Consider the following 18419-nt stretch of genomic DNA (forward strand, 5'->3'; position numbering starts at 1 on the left):
ATCCACTTTTTAAAAAAAGGTAAAAATAAAATAAGTGACCTGAAAAGATTTTGCTAAATTTCGGCAATTATTTTATCATTGGACTGGTAAAACAATATAAAATGAGAAGTCACTCTCAGAAATCTGGAAAAAAATTTCCAAATCATAGTGACCATCTGCAGAAAGAATAAGACTTCAGTTCAGTCACTCAGTCACGTCCGACTCTTTTCCACCCCATGAACTGCAGCACGCCAGGCCTCCCTGACCATCACCAATTCCCAGAGTTCATTCAGACTCACGTCCATCAAGTCAGTGATGCCATCCAGCCATCTCATCCTGTCATCCCCTCCTCCTCCTGCCCCTAATCCCTCCCAGCAGTAGAGTCTATTCCAATGAGTCAACTCTTCGCATGAGGTGGCCAAAGTACTAGAGTTTCAGCTTTAGCATCATTCCTTCCAAAGGAATCCCAGGGCTGATCTCCTTTAGAATGGACTGGTTGGATCTCGTTGCAGTCCAAGGGACTCTCAAGAGTCTTCTCCAACACCACAGTTCAAAAGCATCAGTTCTTCGGCACTCAGCTTTCTTCACAGTCCAACTCTCACATCAGTACATGACCACTGGAAATACCATAGCCTTGACTAGATGGACATTTGTTGGCAAAGTAACATCTCTGCTTTTCAATATACTATCTAGGTTGGTCAAACTTTCCTTCCAAGGAGTAAGCGTCTTTTAATTTCATGGCTGCAGTCACCATCTGCAGTGATTTTGGAGCCCCCACAAATAAAGTCTGACACTGTTTCCACTGTTTCCCCATCTATTTCCCATGAAGTGATGGGACCAGATGCCATGATCTTCATTTTCTGAATAAGACTTAGGAGCATCTATATATTTACAATCTTTACTGTATCTTTTCAAGGCAAGGGCCAATCGTAAGCAATTAAAGTATGCTGTTCTTGTTGTTTAGTTGCTCAGTCGTGTCCAACTCTTTAGGACCCCATGCACTGTAGCCCACCGGGCTCTTCTGTCCATGGGATTCTCCAGGCAAGAATACTGGAATGGGTTGCCATTCCCTTCTCTAGGGGATCTTCCCGACTCAGAGACTGAACCCACATCTCCTGCATTGGCTGGTGGATTCTTTACTGCTGAGCCATCAGGTAAGCCCCCAATTAAAGTATATATTTGAAATTGATTAGTTTTATTTTTGAAAGGAGTAGTGGCAAATGTGTCAGACCCATATGATAAGTTTTAAGGCTAATATCACTTTTAGCTCTAACTACTCCATCTTTACTATGAACACCTAGCAATCAATCCACTTATCTCCTGGAGAACAGTAAGTATTTGTTTAATGAAGGAGAGAAACCAAAGGATCATGCATTAACACCGTTGAGCTGTAAGAGATCATTTCAGTGGATTGAATATATTAGCACATGTATATAACCAACAAAGGTCCATCTAGTGAGAGTTGGATTATAAAGAAAACTGAGCACCGAAGAATTGATGCTTTTGAACTGTGGTGTTGGAGAAGACTCTTGAGAGTCCCTTGGACTGCAAGGAGATCCAACCAATCTGTCCTAAAGGAAATCAGTCCTGAATATTCACTGGAAAGGCTGAAGCTGAAACTCCAATACTTTGGCCACCTGATGAGAAGAACTGACTCATTGGAAAAGACCTTGATGCTGGGAAAGATTGAAGGCGGGAGAAGAAGGGGACAACAGAGGATGAGATGGTTGGATGGCATCACTGACGTGATGGATGTGAGTTTAAGTAGGCTCCAGGAGTTGGTGATGGACAGGGAGGCCTGGCGTGCTGCAATCCACGGGGTCACAAAGAGTTGGATACGACTGAGCGACTGAACGACTGAACTGAACTGAGCTGATAACCCAATAGTAAAACATCAGTACACGTATCAGGAATCAGGAAGAAAAGGGATGTAGAGTCTGAAGTACTGGCCACACAAGTGCCTGCCTGTGTAAAGGTCATTCAGAGAGAATAGCTAAGTGCATGCTAGACAGAAGACAGATTGCTCTCAAAACTGAAAATTGCACCGAATGGAGATCAAAGGCCCACACTAAAATGGCAGAGAAGTCCTACAAAGAACTCATTCATTTCCTAAGATCATAAGACCATAAGCTAAATTTAGGGATAAATTAGAAATGTCTTAAAGCTCAACAGAGAACTTCCTCAACAAAGGGTCCTAAATTTTTCTAGGATTTTACTAAAAGAACAAAGACTGTTTTCTGCAGCCTCAACAGAAGTAACATACAGCTGATAAATATCACGTTACATTGTTATTGCCCTAAAATGGTTACAGTGATATTTTTAGTTATGAAAAATTTATTCTAAGTAAATAAAGAGGAAAATTGTATTGGATGAAGAACATATTTGCTCACCAAATACATCATTTAATTTTCCACTGCATCCTTGATGATTCCTTTTAGAGTGGCTGAAGAATTGATGCTTTTGAACTGTGGTGTTGGAGAAGACTCTTGAGAGTCCTTTGGACTGCAAGGAGATCCAACCAGTCCATTCTGAAGGAGATCAGCCGTGGGATTTCTTTGGAGGGAATGATGCTGAAGCTGAAGCTCCAGTACTTTGGCCACCTCATGCGAAGAGTTGACTCATTGGAAAAGACTCTGATGCTGGGAGGGATTGGGGGCAGGAGGAGAAGGGGATGACAGGATGAGATGGCTGGATGGCATCACTGACTTGATGGACGTGAGTCTGAGTGAACTCCGGGAGTTAGTGATGGACGGGGAGGCCTGGCGTGCTGCGATTCATGGGGTCACAAAGAGTCAGACACGACTGAGCGACTGAACTGAACTGAACTGATGTAGACTTCACTGGAAGGGGTGAAGGAGAGCCATGTGGGCTCCTGGAAGAGCAGCCCACACCCTAGACTGCCGCTGTCTTCAACTGTGCAAACCATCAGAGCCAGGGGCTGCTGGTGGGACAGAAAGACCTGTGTTCTTCTTCCTGTTCCAAGTACCAGGGGCTTCCCTGGTGGCTCAGTTGGTAAAGAATCCAATTGTGATGCAGGAGACACAGGTTCAAGTACTGGCTCAGGAAGATCCCCTGGAGGGGGACATGGCAACCCACTCCTGTGTTCTTGCCTGGAGAGTTCCATGAACAGAGGAGCCTGGTATGGGCTACAGTCCATGAAGTCATGAGAGTCAGACTGAGCAACTGAACCACCACCGCCAGCACCAGGGACCTGAAACAAGTGTGGCTGGTCAAAGCCACCCGAGGGAAGGAATAGAATCTTGACTTATTCTTATTCTTCTAATTCTTTTCATCTTGACTCCTCTTCCACCCTCATGATCTAGCTATGGTTTCAAGGTGCCTTCATTTTTCTGCTTGGGTTGCCCTTACAGATGTGAAGGCTGTGTATGGGATTTCATGAAGTGCATTTCCAGAATTCAGAGAAACTCGTTTACCTGTGTCACGTGAGTCTAGGAGGAGATGAAGAAAGTGGATCTCTCCTAGATGTTTGATCCCCTGGAGAAGGAAATGGCAACCCACTCCAGTATTCTTGCCTGGAGAATTCCAGGAACAGAGGAGCCTGGTGGGCTACAGTCCATCGGGTCGCAAAGATTTGGACATGACTGAACGACTAAGGGCAGCATTGTTACCCAGGAAGAAAACTGCATGGTCCTGGTTAAGGAAATCACCCATTATGTTGCATTTCTACTCATTTTCGCTACTTTTCCCTGTGAAGTGACACGGTGGAGCTCACATACTGTAAATCAGCATCATGTCTGGTAGATTACTCAGTCCTTTTTAATTTGGAAATCCTTAGTAACTGTGACTCTGCAAAGGAAATAGCCATAAAAACAGGAAACGACATTAAAAAAAAAAAAAAGCCGACGGCTGTGGAATCTCAAACAGTGACTGGTAATTGAAGAGACAGTTTTGCTAATGCTTTGATCCATCCATGAATGTATTTAGAGTACCAACAATATTTCCTGCTTTTCTTTCCAAAAAAGAAAAACAGACTTTCTGTGTAATCAGAGAACATGCTCAAACCATCCCAACGTGTGTGTGCTCCCCTGCCTACACACACAAACACACAACACACACACACACACACACACACACACACACGTTGATGGCTTCAAGACATCAAAACACCTCGTAAATAGACCCTGACTTCAAATATGTGCTTTCTTTTCAATGAGGTAGGGGGAAATTATTTTCTTAATGTGATCACCAGTTTTTGAAGCATTAAATGTGAACAAAAATAGTTCTGATTTTCATCAAAATGTTTTTACTCAAAACAAATGCCAAAACTTAGTTTGTCATACTAAGACATTAATGAAAAGCTAACATTCTAGAATTCTTAGTGGATGAAGTAAGAAAATTAGTTTCAATATGTGAGAGTCAATATTAAATTCAACAAAAGAATTTAACTAGAATGATTATCTTTATTTGTCAGGTGTGAACTGAATTGACTTCCAATAGTTTTGACATTCGAAGCAGCACAGCAATTTTTTAAAAAAGGAATTATAAAAATATTGGAAAGAATGAGACTGATGGCAGGAAGGTGGGTGTTTGGGGAATGAGCTATAGGTCCATTTAAAGAGGATACGGCTCATTAGAAGGCAGACTTCCATAAAAAATAAAATCATATCTTAGAGTCACACATATTTTCCACAGACAGATTCTGACATGTCATTTGACTAAGGATGGTATCAGGTATGTTGTTGTTGAGTCTGTACGTCATGTCTGACTCTTTGCGACCCCAAGGATTGCAGCACGCCAGGCTTCCCTGTCCTTCACTATCTCCTTGAGTTTGCTCAAACTCATGTCCATTGAGTCAGCGATGCCATCCAACCATCTCATCCTCTGTCGACGCCTTCTTCTCCTGCCTTCAATCTTTCCCAGCATCAGGGGCTTTTCCAATGAGTCGGCTCTTTGCATCAGGTGGCCAAGGTACTGGAGCTTCAGCTTCAGTCCTTCCAATAAATATTCAGGGTTGATTTTCTCTAGGACTGACTGGTTTGATCTCTTGCTGTCCAAAGGTATCAGGTGTATTAGTTGTTTGTTCTCCCAGTTACAGGGTCAGGTGGAGCAGCATGGTTTGGTTGATTTTGTCCAGTGGCACTTGGGTTATCTCTCTGTCATGCTTCCCAGCTGTTGCTCCCTGAGGTTTGGTATCTGACAACAATCGCTAATTAGTCAAGAAGTGCGAAGTGACAGAGATAAAACCCCCGAGCATTAGTCTTTTTTGGGGTGTGGGTGGGGGGACAACAGGACCTAACACTCAGTTATGGATCTTCTGTGAGAGACACAGAGTAGCTGTTCTTTGAGAACAACAAAGGCCTGTGTTCTGGTTTCTGTTGGTTACACTTAAAAATACATATCGAAAGGTGTGTGTGTGTGTGTGTGTGTGTGTGTGTGTGTGCCCAGTAGTATTCCAACTCTTTGTGACCCCATAAACTGCAGCCTGCCAGGCTCCTCTGTCCTTGGGATTCTCCAGGCAAGAACACTGGAGTGGGTTTGCCATTTCCTCTTCCAGGGGATCTTCCCCACCCAGGGACTGAGCCTGTGACTCTCTGTCTCCTGCACTGGAAGGCGGGTTCTTTACCACCAGTGCCACCTGGGAAGCCCGTAGAGAAGTATATATAATATAAAATACGTAATTATATATATATATATAAGTATATATATACAAATATATAGAAGTATATATATGTTATACATATAGTAAACTGGGAAAGTATTAAGCTGAGAAGATATGAAGAACGATAAAAATGAGTTTTGAAGTATGTGTCGCTCAGAGGCAATACAGCGTAACCTCATGCGCTAAAAAGCAGACTCCTTGGGCCTCTTCTTTTCCACAAGAAAACAGAGACGCAGGAAAAGGAAACTATGCATGAGTCCTGGCAGACAGAAAGGGAAGAAGGGAGGGGAGGAAGGAAGAAGGGGTTATGTATTCAATTAAGAATTAGACAGATATTAAGAGGAGATATAAAAGAGGAAAAAAGGACCACGAATGTAAGGAGAAGATCATGGCTGAGGGAAGGCTAGCCACTCCGGATACAAAGTGAAGTTCTGCTGAGCGGGAAGGAAACCTGTGCTGCCCAGAGCCAGGTGCCTGCGCTCGTTCGGAAGGCTTTAGGGGGAACCTGGGAGAAGACTTGCTTCCTCTGTTCTTCGGTGGTCTTTTCTGCTCGGTTCAACTGCTGAGCGGTCATGTTGGATGCATATGGCTGAGGGAAGCCCCTGCCTGCTTCCTTACTGCTCAGACCTTTCTAGGTGACCCCTGGATCCATGAACAGTTGGGACCTCAGTCCTCCTTACAGTCTGAGAGAGTCAGTTCCTAGGTAGGTTGATAGGGAGTCTAGGGGTCCCCAAGGAGAGAGGGGTCTGGAATTCTCAAGGAGGAAGAAAGGACAAACTTTTTTTCTTTCTCCACATTCCTTAGGATTATATAACAATAATGTATCCTGCCTAAGGACAGTCTTTGGATTCAACCTTCTGTTATCTTAAAATGTAAATTATGGGAGTAGACCTGGTCTTTACAAGGATGTATCTTGCCTAAGGACAGTGTTATCTTAAAATGTAAATTATGGGAGTAGGTCTGATGAGGTCTTTACAACCTCCAGACATTCTTTGGATTATATAACCTCATTGTTAACACTAGAAAGCGGGTACTCTTTCTGCCCCCCTCTGATGCCTATGTCAGAAGCTTTCTCTATCTCCTTTATACTTTAATAAAACTTTATTACACAAAAGCTCTGAGCGATCAAGCCTCGTCTCTGGCCCCGGATTGATTTCTTCTCCTCCGGGGGCCAAGAATCCCGGTGTATTCGCGTGATTCAACAACAACCTTTCAAGTCCAGACCCAAGTGTCCATACAGCCAGCACGAAACCTGCCCTCACAAGCTCGTTGACAGCTCATGTCCTTCCAGCTCTAAACCTCCATCGGACTCCACATACGGAGTTCCCCTAATTACACATTCACGATTGGTTCTTTTGTGCTAACTGATGGGCTCGTGATTTTTAATACATTTCATGCTTTTCCTGATGCTCCACGTGTTTTAAGTATTCCGTCTTTGAGGAAAGAATAACAGAAAAGGACAGCGATACAAGCCATTCTTTTTGTCAGGGTTGAGACTGGGAGTTTGAAAGCTGTCCACAAATCTCATAAAACTGTCATAGAAAAAAATGTGCCCGCATTTCCTCCCTACACCACAAGAGTGGGCTGGAAATGATGAGAACACACACATTTCCAAAAGGAAGGCAGTTTATCTAGAGATAGAACGTTTATCTACCTAGATGTTGCCTCCTTTTCATCAGGATTTCTTTTTTAGAGCAGTTTGAGGTCAGCAGCAATGTTGAGCAGAGAGTAGAGAGATTTGATTTTCCAAACTGAAAGTCGCTAACTGTAGTTTCCTGAGATGAAAGGTTTGCAGATTCAGGTGTAAAATTTTCTGATTAGGAAGCCTTGAAAAACGTGGACACGGCATACACAACAGCTTCGCAAACTGCATGTGGTGGTTTTAAATTCCTTCGAAGGGAGGCTCATGAAATCGATGAAAATAATTTTCTCGTATAATTAAAACCAAGCCATATTGGTTAATACTCTTTCTTCCTCGTCATTACTCTCTCTGCATAATTATTAGCCTCCAAATCCTCTTGGCTGAGTTCTCTCCTTGCCTAGATAATTCCTTTTTATTGCTTCTTCTCCTGTAATCCCCCAGAACTTCTGAAGTGCACAGAATCTGTCTCCATGGAAGGGTGAGGCCTTATTCTGTTCTTGAACAAACAATGCTGAATGTGTTTGTTCTAGTCCCAAACTGCCAGGCGTCATGCAGAGCCGCCGGGACAAGGTGCTGGGCGGCTTACACGTTAGGACTTGACGGCCTCACAGCTTTGGAGGCGGGTGGTGGAGACCAGGGGGTAGGCTGGGGTGCAGGTGGTGGCTTTCCCTGCATCCGTCCACACCGTGTTCCCTCCACGTGTGCTGCGGGTCCGAAGGGCCCCGTTGGACAAGGACACTGCTGTGAGATGAGTTGAGGTGTTAGAGCCCTAAATTTCAGCTCCTCCGAATGTGACCGTATTTAGAGAGGCCCTTGAAAGCGATGATTCTGCTAGAAGGAGCTCTTTGGAGTGGGCCCGAGTCCAGGGTAGCTCCTATGAAAAGAGGAAGCTTGGACACGCAGGAAGCCCTGGGTGTGCACACATGGAAAGAGTGTGTGAAGGCCCTGGGAGAGAGGCCTCTGGAGAAACAGAGCCTGCCAGCACCTTGACCTGGACGCCTGGTCTCTGGGACTGAGGGATGACACCTTCTGTTGGTTAAACCTCCATCTGTGGCATCTCGTTATGGCAGTCCAAGCAAGTTAACATGCCTGCTGGTCAGCCCTGGGTTAGGGCCCATTCTGATGACCTCGTTTTAACCTGATTACGTGTGTGTGTGTGTGTGTGTGTGTGTGTGTGTGTGTGTTAGTCACTCAGTCGTGTCTGATGGCTCCTCTATCCACGGGATTGTCCAGGCAAGAATACTGGAGTGGGTTGCCATGCCCTCCCCTGGGGGATCGTCCCAACCCACAGATCAAACCCAGGTGTGCACTGCAGTTACTTTCTCTACTGTCTGAGCCACCAGCCACCTGATTGCATCCATAAAGACCCTATTTTCATATAAAGTCACATTCTGAGAAACTAGGGGAAGGGGGTTGAGACTTGAATTGAGGGACAGCAGGCAATGTAACCTTGATGCTCAGTTTGAGGGGCATTTAAAATGTAAATTCCACCAGGGAGCTGTCACACTGTCCATCAGGCGTAGAGTCCTCGTCTCCCAGGTGAGTGAGCAACGTGTGTGATTCGTCTGAATGACACTGAACCTGAGTCTTCACTTTGCCTGTTACAGGAGGGTCACCGTGAGGGACAGAATGGCTTTTTGGGGAAATGCTGATGTTCTTTTCTGACTCCAATGGAGGGATGCTTTGTGGAAGCGCACCTGCTTGTCAGCCCCCTTCCTGAAGCCTCGATAATATCGCCAGCGACAGATGCAGACGGGAGGAGCCTGGTGGCCGCACAGGACACCCACCCCGAGGCCTTCCTGGGCTGCCCCTCCTTGAACGGACTATCTGTGCTCACAGCAGGGACTATCACAGATGCCCCCCATTAATTAATTCATTCACTATTTGTTCACTGAGCACAAGCTGTGTCAAATGCCTCTGGGGGCACTGGGATACAGCCATAAACAGCACGTGGTGTGCTGTGCTTAGTCGCTCATTCGTGTCCAACTCTTGTGACCTCACGGACTGTAGCCCACCAGGCTCCTCTGTCCATGGGATTCTCCGGGCACGAATACTGGAGAGGGTTGCCATGCCCTCCTCCAGGGGATCTTTCCCACCCAGGGATCGAAGCCAGGTCTCCTGCATTGCAGGCAGATTCTTTACCGACTGAGCCACCAGGCAAGCTCAAGAATACTGGAGTGGGTAGCCTATTCCTTCTCCAGGGATCTTCCCAACCCAGGAATCCAACTTGTGTCTCCTGCATTATGGGCAGATTCTTTACCAGCTGAGCGACCAGGGAAGCGATAAACAACAGACATGTTCACATAAGTCTCCCAAAGCATGAAGAGAATGCTGTAGAATATGAAAATTATTCATGCCCCAAGAAGAACATTTTAAAAATGATTTTGAACAGTAACTGCATCATGCGTAAAAGAACTGACCTCCTAAACTTTTACTAATTTGAAGAAAACTTCACATTAAACACGAGAGTAAACACTACGATGATCTGATACATTAACAATTATGACTAAAATGGCCATCTCATCTGGTAATGTCAAGCCAGTCCACCAAAGAGACAAGATTTCAAAACTGAGAAGAATTGATTCTGTTTACATTTTAAAATGCACCAAATGCATCATTTCCTCATGGGACCTAGACTGAGCACAAAGCAGACGCTCGTGTAGAGTCACAATTATTTAGGTAAACATTTTAAAGGCCTTTGTCGTTCAGTCACTAAGTCATGTCCGACTCTTTGCGACCCCATCGACTGCAGCATGCCAGGCTTCCCTGACCTTCACTCTCTCCCGGAGTTTGCTCAAACTCATGTCCATTGAGTCAGTGACGCCTTGGGTCCTTGTCTTTACCCTTCATAGTGATATATCTGTAGGTCTGTATGTGTGCAGTCTAAAATGTTTGCTAACTAGTCAGACTGAGAAAAACTAGCCTTCTCAGCACAGACTCCTCCAGAGGACAGTACCAGACGTTCCCCTTTCTTCAAGCAGAAAGGATGGTCTAGGCAGAAAGTACACGTGATGTTCATTTTTAAGGTACGCGGCGTTGTGAATGCACGAGGTACTGCTGAACACTGGAGACGGCACCACACACACCACAAGCTGTGTGTCCCTCCTCTCTCTCCCTACAGAGGGACCCTGTCCTGTTGGAGGCCAGAAAGCAGACCTTTGCTTCCAAGCTCATTTCTGGACAGACCGATCGACTGGTCACCTCCTGTTTCACTTGTGATGCAAACACTGGACTGACAGCCAGGAAGCTCGGGACTATCTTAGCTTCTGCAGTAACAAGTTGTGGGGTGGGGGCAGGTTAGGGGTGGCAGCTCTGCTTAATCCACTACAAAAGCGGCGTCAGACTGCATGACGTCCGTGACTCAGGCTCTAAGACTGATCGAGTCACGGGGGATCATGGGAATGTCCAGAGCAGCTTGGTACCCAGAACAGCTAGTAGGTGGAGACACATGCTTCACAGAGGCTTGACTGCAGAGATGTTTACCTGCAGACACAGCTAGGAAACGCCTTCACTGGAAAAGGTTTCACCTGTTCTGGGAGATCCCTCTTTGCCCAAAGCTATAGGGCTTCCCTGGTGGCGCAGCCGGTAAAGAATCCACCTGTAATGCAGGAGACTCATTGGGTCGGGAAGATTTCCTGGAGGAGGAAACGGCAGCCCACTCCAGTATTCTTGCCTGGAGAATCCCAGGGACAGAGGAGCCTGGAGGGCTGCAGTCCATGGGGTCGCAAAGAGTCAGACGTGACTGAGTGACTGACACTTTCATCCTCCCAGATAAACTTTAATTTCCAGAATGAAAGTCCTTCCTCGTCTTGCTGCTCTGACTGCTACATGTCAGCCATCGACACCTCTGTCTCCTCAGTCAGGCAGGTTTCTGGGGAACCTATAGAAGGGTGTGTATTTCACCTTCCCCCTCGCTCTCGGGAAGCTCTCTAAACGTTTTGATTCAATGTCCACCTGAGGGCAGACCCACAGCCTGACTGCCCATGGTGCCCTGCTCTGGTGCTTCCAGGGCAGCAATCAATTGCTGTGACTTCAGAGAAATGCTGCTGTCCATCCTCGGGAGCTCAGAGAGGATGCGATGCTCCTGCCCAGGCCAGCAAGTTTCAGTGTGGCCACAGGTTAACTTGGGCTTCCCTGGTGGCTCAGTTGGTAAAGAATCCGCCTGCAGTGCAGGAGACTTGGGTTTGATCCTTGGGTTGGGAAGATCCTCTGAGAAGGGAATGGCAGCCCACTCCAGGATTCTTGCCTGGAGAATCCCATGGACAGAGGAGCCTGGCGGGCTGCAGTCCACGGGGTCGAAACCATGAGATGATATCACACGTCCTCACCAGGGCGTGTTAAAGAGAGGACAGCTTTCTGCTCAGTGACCTGGGGACAGGCCAGGAAGTGGCTGCAGGCTTCGCCCCTCCAAATCCTGGGACGGTGAGCCCCGAGCTCCCTGCCATACAGACTGGGCACACTTTGGGGCTGATTCTACCCCAGGCCACACAAAAGCTCCAGGCATGGGCTCCTCAGCTCTGCCTGGTCTAATCCCTTTTGTTTCTCCTCTTGGATCAGGTGGGGTAGAGACAGAAAACACAGAAGCACCACTTGGACTATGTCAGAACGTCTTGGAGGTATGCGGGCTTGGGAGGGTACAGCCAGCACGCCTGGAGGCAGGTGAGTTTATCGCCAGTCCTGCCTGGCTCTCCCACCAGCATCATCCAGGGGGACCTGGAGCCAGAGGCCATCCTCCACCAACACCCAAAAGGATGGCCATGTGGTCTGCAGCCGGAGCGCTTCGCCCTCATGCTGCCCCTCTGACTCACACAGGACCCTGCGCGCTCAGGGTGATATGGCTGCAGACCTGTCTGACTCTGATCCGGCCCTCGGCTACCAGGAGGGGCGAGAGTGCTGGAGGCCCAGTACGGCCAGCCCCTAGTAGTGATGAAATAGAAACCCAGCGGGTGCGACTTTCCAAAATTCCTAGCCACGGGCAGAACCCACCAACCGAAATTCCACTCCAGGGCTCTTTCCCAGCATTAGCCTCCTTGCTCAAGGCAAACTTGAGCTGCTGCGGAAACACACACAGAGGTGGACGTTGGGGAAGGTGATCTTAAGTATGAGGACCTGAGCTCAGATCTAAGTATACGCATTTAGTCCGAAAGTGCAGGGTTTTCAGGGAAGACGGTGTCCCAAACACATGAAGGTACTACATGCTGCGCGAGGTTTTTAAAAGTAACTTGTTTTCATATTTCTTATTCTAGCTTGGAGAATCCCAGGGATGGAGGAGCCTGGTGGGCTGCCATCTATGGGATCACACAGAGTCGGACATGACTGAGGCAACTTAGCAGCAGCAGAAGCCTAATCATAGGCTTCCCTTGTGGCTCAGCTGGTAAAGCATCCACCTGCAATGTGGGAGACCTGGGTTGGATCCCTGGGTCAGGAAGATCCCCTGGAGCAGGGAAAGGCTACCCACTCCAGTATTCTGGCCTGGAGAATTCCGTGGATTGTATGGTCCTGGAGCCTCAAAGAGTCGGACATGACTGAGGGATTTTCACTATCCTGATCATGCTGTCTTCCTTCACACTTCCCTTTCGGCCTAAGTACGTATGTAAAGATTTTTTTTTTTTTAATTGCAATACATAGCTAACTGGTATTTCATTATTCTTTCTTCCAGGGTCTGGGGTGGGGGAAGCAGAAACAAGTTTTAGACAAATCATGAAACATATTCACATGCTGAAGAAAGTACAGAAATTAAAAATATCATAGATGTCCAAATGAAGAGATCTCTGGGTAGCAGATTATTCTACTAAAATACTCCTTTGGTGAGAAAATCTCTTATGTCATCTTTCTAAAAAATCTTTGATCAATTCTGCAGTCACGTCAGGACACGATTTTGGGAAGGTTTTTTCACAGTTGTGAATTCTCTCCTGTGAATGACGCGAGACATGCTTTAAAAAAATTCCTTTCTGATGTGATCGACATGCATATCCAAGTATTCTCCATCATTGTCTCTCCACTGATGATTGAATTTCCCGGCCTGCGGGCCATTGTCTGCTTTAGGGCCCCTGCAGGAGCACGTCTGTGCCACCAGGGGGAGCCCAGCACCCATCACATCATAATCAGACCTGTCACCCTACCCATGCACCCACAGCCAGCCCACTGTGTTTTCCCGACCAGCAGAAGCATAACCTCCTCCTTGTCACAGCTCAAAAAATGAAATGCAGAATTTACACAGAATTCTCAAATATGTTTTATCTCCATTGTCAGTAACCCCCAGCAGATCGATGTCTACTTTTTTCTTTTTTCTTCCTTTTCAATAATTCATCTATGAAAAATACAGCAGCGGATCCTGTCGAGTCTCTTTTATCCGTCAATCAAGAGGCAATTTTCATAATGTTTGTTACCATAGCACCTGCAGCCTGCGCGTGCTGCTGCTTCTGAGTGGTTAATGCTGGTTCCCCAGCCCAGGTAAGCAATCCAGGGCTTCCTCTAGGGGATTCAGGGAGAAGGCGAGGGAGTGTGTGTGGGGGGGAACCCTGCCTGATTACCAGGATGATGGGTTGACAACACAGAAGCCATGAACGACTCCACCCCCTCACTCTGAAGATGAAGAAACAGTTTCTAAAATAGTAGAGTGGTCGTGTGAACCCAGCTTGAGAGCAGAGCCCACTCTGAAAAGTTTTAACTCAAGAAAGCCTGCCATCCAATGACAGGCTTCACCCTGACAGCGCCTCGGAATTTTTCCCTGATTAATTTCTCAAATGCTCCTTCAGCAACATGTCAGTTTTCTTCTCTAACAGGAAAGCCAGGAGAGATCTCCAGGCTAAAGAGTCTTTCCTTCGTCTCCTAAGACGGAAGCAGAACTTAACATCCGAGGATGCCCTTCTCTCCTCTAGCTTTGTGGTTGCATTTGGCCTTGACCTTCAGTAACAGCCTCAGTGAAAGACACTGTTCAGCAGTTGACGTACATTCTCAGATATTTCGTTGCTTTTTTAAATAAGCTACCAGCTTGCTAAGGATGACCAAAAAATAGGAATTTAAGACATTCCCATGTAGGACATGGGTAAGTAACGTGCCTCTTAAGAAATGATTCATTAAAGATGGCATCTAGTAACTTTTCAAAATTTTAAGTAATTCCCCGATTAAAGGAATTTTAAATATTTAAAATAACTTAAAGGAATCTTGTCTATTCTGAGCCCTCTAACTGGCTTCCTGATCCCAAGGGCTGAGATGCACTTTTTTTTTGGACAGAGGACAGAAATTCTAAGCATCAGTATATATCCAGTAAAAGCCTATGTGAGAGGAACCACTAGAGTCCTGCAATCCCACATCTCTGAAAGACTGGAGAAGCCATCGTCACACCACTGGTCCGTCGCCATGGTGAAGCAGCTTGAACACAGTTGACCCTCCCTAGACCGCATCTGGCCAGCGAGGCTTTTGCAGTCACATGCTCACTGGGTACTTTTTTGAGCTTGACTTTTAGAGAGAATCGCTTTCCTTCTGGAAGCTTCAGAATTGGAGGTATTGGATCCATATTAGTAGGAAGATCATGTGATTAATTATATTGAATCTGAAGGAAACGCTACTCCTTCAACTTTTGATGATAAACGATGCTATTGTCCAGCCTATAGAATGGAAACAAAACCATTTATTAATCTTTTTAAAGAAGAGGAATTACTGAAGGCAAAGGTGAAGACCAGTCTACTTGGTGAAATCCTTTCAACGGAACTGGGATTTGTTGTCATTCACCCATTTCATTGAGGAAGAACTGGAACCCGCCTGTGAGCCTGCCTCCCGGGGTCGGGGAGGGGAAGGGGGTCTCAGGTTATGTGCAGCCAACTGGAGAACTAGGAAAAAGACTTCCATTTCTCGACTAGGTTGAGTCTAATTCTGCCAGAGCACAGAAGACGCTTTATTCGAAATGCATAAAGATGTGTGAGATGACTCTGCTTTCACTCCAAATTTACCTGAAAAGGTGAATTCTTTGTATCTCCATATGTGTAAGAGACTGTGTGACAAAGTTTGGGATCACATTTATACGCAAAATGCATGCCAAAGTCTCTTTATGTGTTATGTATGCACATAGAGAGACCTCATATGCAAAAGCCTCACTAGTCTCCTTACCAATGCCAGCGGCCACTGGGCTCTGTGGTGGGGTCTCCCTGGTGGGCCCTGAGAGCTCTCTTCTACCCAGAAGGAGACACGCTGGGGGCCCTGGTGGGGACCCTGGTCAGTAGGGACATGGCACCAAGTGGTTCTTATCAGCAGAAATCTGTATCTTGTTCAGGCCCAGCAACAAAGAATGGACCATAAAGAAGGCTGAACGCTCGAATTGATGCTTTCGAACTGTGGTGCTGGAGAAGACTCTTGAGAATCTCTTGGAGAGCAAGGAGATCAAACTAGCCCATCCCAAAGGAGATCAATGCTGAATGTTCATTGGAAGGACTGATGCTGAAGCTGAAACTCTAATACTTCAGCCACCTGATGTGAAGAGCTGACTCACTGGAAAAGACCCTGATGCTGGGAAAGATTGAAGGCAGGAAGAGAGGGGGATGACAGAGGATGAGATGGTTGGATGGCATCACTGACTCAATGGACATGAGTTTGAGCAAATTCCGGAAGATAGCAAAGGACAGGAAAGCCGGGTGTGCTGCAATCCATGGGGTCGCAAAAAGTCAGACGTGACTGAGTGACTGAACAACAACAAAGCAACAGAACTCAAGGGGCCTCTGGGACGCAAAGTGGGAAGGGATGGCCGCCAGTGATCCGGATACCCGAGAACTCTTCCAGGAGGCCTGGGCCACAGCTCAGAAAAGAAGGTCAGTCTGAACATTAGTACATTTTGTCCAAAAAATGTTACAGAACTTACAGGCAAAATGCCTTCAAAATGTTATTCTACACATTTTTGAGAAGTAAGAGAAAGAACAGAAGCTGAACTGACTGTGCAGAAAGAAGAGGCCGGTTCCCAAAGATTCAGTGATGAGATTCTCCCAGGAAGCTTCCAAAGTCAGTGACAGTTCCCCCAGACCTGAAAAATGACAGCTCTCTCTTTCCCTGTCTGTGCTCCTTGATGATGCAGATGAAACATCTGACTTCCAAAAACTCAAAGGTAATTAAAATATATAAGACAGACTTTCTGCACACGTTGTGCAGAAAGAGATTAAATTCCATGTTAGGCTTTCTGATGGCCTTAGAAGTATGCAAGGAAAGAGACAAGCACTGAAACCAAGGTTTCAGATTCAAACTGACAGAGAAGAGACCAGGAAGCAGGAGACAGAGACAGGTGTTACCCCGTGGTCTGAGGCTGCTGTCCGCTCTGAGAAGCTGCGGACCTTCTCCAGGGAAAAAGCTATGTGTGTGTGCATGAACAAGAGCGCCACCTCCACATGGAATTCCAGAAGTTTCTCTGAAGTCTTAAAATCATGGACACCTCATTGACACCGAAGTCAAGAGATGAAGGCCTTATCTTGATGACCATTTGTTGAAAATGTTATATAGAAGTCAAATAACTAAATAGCCTGTGACTGGTGAATTCTGGCTCTGATTCAAAGGAAGGAGGTGTTGCTATCTTTCTGTGTTTCTCCCTGCCTTTCGTTGTCTGTCCTCCCAGCAGAGAGGAGCTGTATGAAAAGTGATCTCAGCATCAAATGGGTGGAGCCACATAAACAGCTGGCCAATCCCCTTACATTCCTCGGGTGCCACGTCCGCGACCCGTGGATGACGCATCCTTGACGGATCTCACGCTCCGGGCTCCGTCGGTAATGCTCGAGCCAGACGTGCCTGGGGGCTGTTGCTGCGGCTAGTTTACTGCTGAGAAGACAGTGGCTCAGAGACGATGCGCCGCAGAAACAGGAGAGCCCCATCTCTTAGCCTTCATCCAGATGGTTTTCCCACAAGTCTGGTCAGCATAGCCGTCCTCCCATGCATAGGCAGGTCCTCGGGGCAGAGCCTCGCTGGACGGTCTCTTGAAAGCTCATCACTGAGAACAGTACAGCTAATGGATGGGCGTGGAGATAAATGCTCGAGAAAGAATCCGGTAAATTCTCACTGATCAAAACTTGAAAATGCCGCAACTCGAGCCATCCAGTTAGGAGGACATCAGGGAGCGCTTTTTGAGAGGCAACGGAACAACAGCTCTGATGGGTACATCACAGCGGCGGAGTGGACCGTCCTCACCCGCCTACTCAACATTTATGTTAAAAAGCAATCTCCTCTTCTCCTTTACATCTTATTCTATGCCTGAATGGTGTAATGCTTATAAATACCCGGAAATTGAAGGCCGCTATTGGTGTTCTGCCCAGTCTGAGTCATTTGATCAAAGAAGAAAACATCATCAATGGGAAATATGAGGTAAAATTGCTCCTGGTCCTTAGTATGTGATTCTAACACACACACACACACAAGTAACTTAAATGAGTGTTTCTTTATATTCTTGGTACACACACACACACACACACAAAGTAACTTAAATGAGTGTTTCTTTATTCTCTTGGTATACACACACACACACACACACACACACACACACACAAGTAACTTAAATGAGTGTTTCTTTATACTCTTGGTATACACACACACACACACACAAGTAACTTAAATGAGTGTTTCTTTATACTCTTGGTACACACACACACACACACACACACACACACACACACTTATTTAAGTATATACTTGGGCTTCCCTGGTGGCTCAGATGGTAAAGAATCTGCCTGCAGTGAAGGAGACACAGGTTCAATCCCTGAATTGGAAAGAGCCCCTGGAGTAGGAAATGGCAACCCACTCCAGTATTCTTGCCTAGAGAATTCCATGGACAGAGGAGCCTGGTGGGCTACAGTCCAAGGGGTCGCTGAAAGTTGGACACAACTGAGCAACTTTCACAAGTATATACTTAAATACTTGTACTTATTTAAGCTAATAAGTATTGATTTATTAGCACCTTTTTTTTTTTGTCAGAAAATTTCACAGGCCCTAGGAGCAAAATGAGTTCAGAATTTATTCTGCACACTTTTGAGAAGAAATAAAAAGAACAGAAGTGCAACTGACAGTTGGGGAAAGAAGAGACGGATTCCCAAATATTCAGTGATGGCATTCTGACCTCAACTTATTGCTGGTTTGAAGAAGAAATGTAATTTTACTGGCCTTATCTCCTCATCTGTTCTCAGGTTAATACAAAGACATGGCAGGTGGAAC

At 46.1% G+C, this 18419-nt stretch overlaps 1 protein-coding gene across 2 annotated transcripts in view; it reads right to left on the reverse strand.

The window, feature by feature from the left end:
- FAM155A (family with sequence similarity 155 member A) overlaps positions 1 to 18419 on the reverse strand; it is a 609369-nt gene that overhangs the window by 11658 nt on the left and 579292 nt on the right. The gene's annotated exons all lie outside the window — the stretch shown is intronic.

This window comes from Bos indicus x Bos taurus, chromosome 12 (genome assembly GCF_003369695.1).
Source record: "Bos indicus x Bos taurus breed Angus x Brahman F1 hybrid chromosome 12, Bos_hybrid_MaternalHap_v2.0, whole genome shotgun sequence".
Classification (NCBI taxonomy): Eukaryota; Metazoa; Chordata; class Mammalia; order Artiodactyla; family Bovidae; genus Bos; species Bos indicus x Bos taurus.